The following is a 5343-nucleotide window of genomic DNA, read 5'->3' as shown; positions in this document are numbered from 1 at the left end:
ACCTTCTAGGAGGAAGTGGGTTTAGAAGGTTCTGCATAATTTCTGTGGTACATCTTGTTGCTGATACACATCTGCTGCTCCTGTTGAGGGAATGGATGTTTATGGATATACTGCCAGTCAACTCGGCTGCCCTGTGGTGTTTAGCTTCTTGAATGTTGTTGGGACTGCATCCATCCAGGCAAAAGGGGAATATTCCATCATACTTGTGCATTTTACATGGTGACAGACTTTGCGAAATGAGGAGTTACACACTGCAGGATTTCCAGCCTCTCACCCGCTCTTGTGGGCCCAGTATTTGTATGGCTAGTCCAGTTCAGTTTCTGGTTAATGTTGATGGTGGGGTATACAGCAATATTAATGCTATTGAATGCCAAGGGAAGTTGATTAAATTGTTTCTCGATGGCAGTTGACATTGTCTTGCACTTGGTTGGCATAAATGTTATTTGCCACTTGTCAATCTAAACCTGGACATTATGAAGATCTTGTGACATTTGGACATGAATTTCTTCAGTCTCTGAGGACTTTGCAAATGTTATGCATTATTTTTTTCTACTCATTTGTGGGATGCCAGCATTTATTGCCCATCGCGATTTGCCCTTTGAGAAGGTGGTGCTGAGCTGCCTTCTTGAACCGCTGCAGTCCACCTGCTGTGGGCTGACCTGCAAAGCAGTTAGGGAGAGGATACGAGGATTTTGACCCGGCAACAGTGAAGCAATGGCAACATATTTCCATGTCAGGATGGTGAGTGGCTTGGAGGGGAACCTGAAAGTGGTGGTGTTCCCATGTATCTGCTTCCAATGTCAAGAGGTGGTGGTTCGATTGTCTCACATTGGAGATGATCGTGGGTTGCACTTGTGTGAATAAGGGGAGATCTGACTGAGGTATTCAAGGTGATAAAAGGTGCAGATAAAATAGATGTGGAGCAGATGTTTCCTCTTGTGGGGGATTCTAGGATGAGAGGTCAGAGTCTTAGGAAATGGGTTGGCAAACTTAAAACGGAGTTGAGGAAAAACTATTTCTCCTGAAGGGTTGTGGATCTATGGCAATCACTACCACAACGTGCAGTGGATGCTGGGACAGTGAATAAACTTAAGGAGGGGTTAGACAAATCTTTAATGGTGTTGGGTCTGGATAATGGGTTGAAGGGTTGTGGGAAAAAGGCAGGAAAATGGTGGTGAGGAGCATATCATCCATGATTGACTAGAGGAGCAGACTTGAAGGGCCGAATTGTCTAATTCTGCTCCTATAGCCGATGAAGCTATCAGCCCAATCCTTAATTTGTTTTTCAAGATGGCGACTGAGGAGCAGCACAATGTGTGGGCTGCTCAGCCCAGGGGCCTGGAGTTCATCTACTCCAACCACTTCACTTTTGTTTGTTCCTTGCTTTTTCTTTAATGTTTCCATTTACTATGGTACCTTCCCTTCTTTCATCGGTTTCTCCCAGCCCAGGCCCAGCTCTGAGGTGCTTCCAATGGGCTGGAATTCTGGATTTCGGCCTGCTCAGACTGTCGCCCAGTGTGGCAGCCTTGTCCAGGAGAGGCAGTCTTGGAAATGAATGGCTTTCCTGTCCTTGTTGTGGAGGTCTCATCCAGTCATGGAGTTTCCACTATTCTGGCAGGCCAGAGAAAAGGCCTAGCTCCGGCATGGCATCTTGGTCTTTGCTTTGAAGATGGATTCTGCTTTTTTCAATGGCCAAGTGTGGAGATGTTGTCTTGGCGTGGAGGTTCCATCTTGATATGTTGGTCTCATCCCAGCTTGGAGGTCTTGTGATGGCATGGCAGTCTTGCCTCAGTGTGGAGGTCTTGTCTCCATGTGGCAGCCTTGTCTCAGCGTCGATGCCTCCTATCGGCGTGGTGGCCTTGTCTTGGCATGCAGGTCACGTCTCAGCATGGAGGTCTCGTGCCGGTATGGTGGCCTTGTCTCAGTGTGGCAGTCTCATCTCGGTGTGGCAGTCTCATCTCGGTGTGGAGGTCATGTCTCAGTGTGGCAGCGCAGTCTTAGCCTGAATAGCATTCTCAGCCCCAGCCCTGCGTGGAGTTCTCGGCCCAGCCTGGCCCTTGCGTGGCATTCTCAGACCGGGTCAGCCTTGAGTGGCATGCCTGACCTGGCCCTGCAGGCATACCCAGCCCGCCCTGCGTGGTGTTTTCTGCCTGGCCCAATGTGGTGTTCTTGGCCCGGTCCTGTGTGGTGTTTTCGGCCCGGCCCTGTGTGGCGTTCTCGACTCGGCCCTGCGTGGCATTCTTGGCCCAGCCCTGCGTGGTGTTCTCGGCCTGGCCCTGTGTGGTGTTCTCAGCCCGGCCATGTGTGGTGTTCTTGGCCTGACCCTGTGTGGCATTCTCGGCCCAACCCTGTGTGGTGTTCTTGGCCCGGCCATTTGTGGTGTTTTTGGCCTAGCCCTGCATGGTGTTCTCCGCCCAGCCCAGCGTGGTGTTCTCGGCCCGGCTCTGTGTGTTGTTCTCAGCCCAGCCCTGTGTTGTGTTCTTGGCCTGGCCCTGTGTGGTGTTCTCGGCCTGGCCCAGCGTGGCATTCCTGGCCTGGTCCTGTCTGATGTTCTCGGCCCAGCCCTATGTGGCATCTCAGCCTTGCCTTGTGTGGCGTTCTTGGCCCAGCCCTGTGTGGCATTCTCAGCCTGGCCCTATGTGGTGTTCTCGGCCCAGCCCTCTGTGATGTTTTTGGCCCAGCCCTGCGTGGTGTTCCTGGTCTGGTCCTGTGTGGCTTTCTCAGCCCAGCCCTATGTGGCATTCTCGGCCTCACTTTGTGTGGCATTCTCGGCCCAGCCCTGCATGGCATTCTTGGCCTGGCCCTTTGTGGCGTTCTCGGCCTGGCCCTGTGTGGTGTTCTCAGCCCAGCCTTGTGTGCCGTTCCCAGCCCGGTCTTGTGTGGCATTCTCGGACCAGCCCTGTGTGGCGTTCCCAGCCTGGCCCTGTGTGGCGTTCTCGGCCTGGCCCTGTGTGATGTTCTTGACCCGGCCCTGCGTGGCGTTCTCGGCCTGGCCCTGTGTGGCGTTCTCGGCCTGGCCCTGTGTGGCGTTCTCGGCCTGGCCCTGCATGGCGTTTTCGGCCTGGCCCTGTGTGGCATTCGCGGCCTGGCCCTGTGTGGCATTCGCGGCCCGGCCCTTTGTGGCGTTCTCGGCCTGGCCCTTTGTGGTGTTCTCTGCCTGGCCTAGCCCGACCCTGCGTGGCGACTTGGATGCAGTTTTTCAGTGTACCCCGAACCCAGGAGCTGTAGATTGATTCCCTTCTTTCCTCTTTTTTATTTCTGACTTAATTTAGTGTATGGTGACTTATAAAATGTTTCACTGTTTTGCTTTGTAAAAGTACTCATGACAATACATTGCTATTCTGTCCGATAAATTGCTATTCTAATACTGTTCAGGTCTCGCTGCATTTGGGTGTAGACTGTTTCAGTGTATGCTGACTTTGAAAAGGTGCTGAACCCTCTACTGAGCTGATTGACTTTTTATAGCCACAACCTTTACCCTTTAGGTAAAACTTCATTCTGTGGAGGGGCCTCTCCGTGATTCCCATTTTTGCAAGCTGTCCTTGGTTCCTTACTCTGTCACTCCTGCTGCTTTGGTGTTAAGGGCAGTCGCTGTGATCGCACATCTGTAATTCTGGTTTTTTGTCAATGTTTGAATTCGGTCTATATTGACTTTAGGGGCTGCAATAACTTTAAATTAGCAATTGGCAGGATGGGATTTGTCCTGCTTTGTTATGAACAGGGTATACCTGGGCAATTTCCATATTGTATTGTAGCTATAACAGAACACCATCATGGTGGAAATGCTGAGGTCGTGAACACAAGTACTATTGCCAGGATGGTGTCAGGGCCCATAGTCCTTTCCGTATCCGATGTCTTCAATTGTTTGCTAATTGTTTGCTGTATATCTTGACTTGAGAAGCATATTTGTACTCATTGCACAATCCTTATGCTATTCCCCACAATGTAAGAATTAGACATTGATTACATGGCACAAAAGAATCAAATTTATTATTGCTCACTGTTGTATACAGATATTGCATTCATAGGTACATCTCTACCTGAGCTAACATCAAGGAATATGAGAACAAACTGCCTGTCATGCTTCAAGTGGCCTCAGTTAAAATGGAGTATGAAACCTGCATGCTCTTAGGTCATTCCAGCATATGTCTTTGAGGTATCCTGATATAGTGACAGTGAGATATAACACCATAGCGTGAATCAAATTGGCTGAAGACTGGCATTTGTGACGTTGGTGTCGTCTGGAGCAGGTTGAGATGGATTGCCACCTCGATTCACGACTGCCTGTGACAGGACAGCGGAGCTTACATCTGGTCAGACAGATGCTGAATTGCTCAGCTTTGTCCATTGTGAGCTGCTTCTACTATTTGGTGTGCCAAGTGTTGCCATTGCACCGGGTTGAGATTTCATTTCTATTGCTGCTCCTGGCATGCCCTCATGCATTCCTTACACAAGCAGCTTTGTTCCCCTGACTTGATGATAACAGTGGAGATGGGGATGTGCCAGACCCATGAGGTTATAGATTGTGGTTGAAAATAAAAATGTGAAATCAGCAATGTTGATTGTAAATGTTGTTACAATCCAAAAAAAGAACTGTTTCTTCATGCTGACCCTGCTGACTCAGAATTAGAACTGACATGCACTTTGCGATGGCCAATTTTCCAGAACAAACTTCAAGTAACTTTAAGTTATCACTATTTAGCAATTTGAGTTTGTTGTCTTAAAGGAACATAATCCATCATGAACATAATAATAGGCAGAAAGAGCTTTAGCTTCCTGTCTGTACAGAATAGCCTAGCATCCAATTTCATATGGGAAATGCCATGGGAGATTCAATAATAATACAAAAGTAACATATCAAAGTGTCAAACTGTCACACTTTCAACACGTGACACTGCCCTCCTCTTACGCTGTAACCCCTAGCATTTTTCACCCTGTCACACTTCTGCTCTGTCTCTCCCTGTGAGTGGTGTCACACTGATCCCAACCACACAAACAGCCTGACACACTGTAACGCTGACACATCCAGCACTCGATCAAACGGTTATCCTAGCACTCTGGAACACGGTCACCCTTTTGTACTTTCACAGAGTTACATAGTCACCCCGTTACACTTTCACAGTTTCACACAGTCAACTTATTGTACTTTCACACTGTTACACAGTCACCCTGTTGTTTTTTTTACAGTGTTACACAGTAATCCTGTTGTCCTTTCACAGTGTTATGTGGTCACCCTGATGTACTTTCACAGAGTTACATGGTCATCCTGTTGTACTTACACACTGTTGCTCAGTCACTCTGTTGAATTTTCACAGTGTTATACGGTTACCCTGTTGTACTTTC

Source organism: Hemiscyllium ocellatum, chromosome 47 (assembly GCF_020745735.1).
Source record: "Hemiscyllium ocellatum isolate sHemOce1 chromosome 47, sHemOce1.pat.X.cur, whole genome shotgun sequence".
Taxonomy (NCBI): Eukaryota; Metazoa; Chordata; class Chondrichthyes; order Orectolobiformes; family Hemiscylliidae; genus Hemiscyllium; species Hemiscyllium ocellatum.
The sequence above is the reverse complement of the archived record's forward strand: the minus strand, read 5'-3'. Positions refer to the sequence as shown.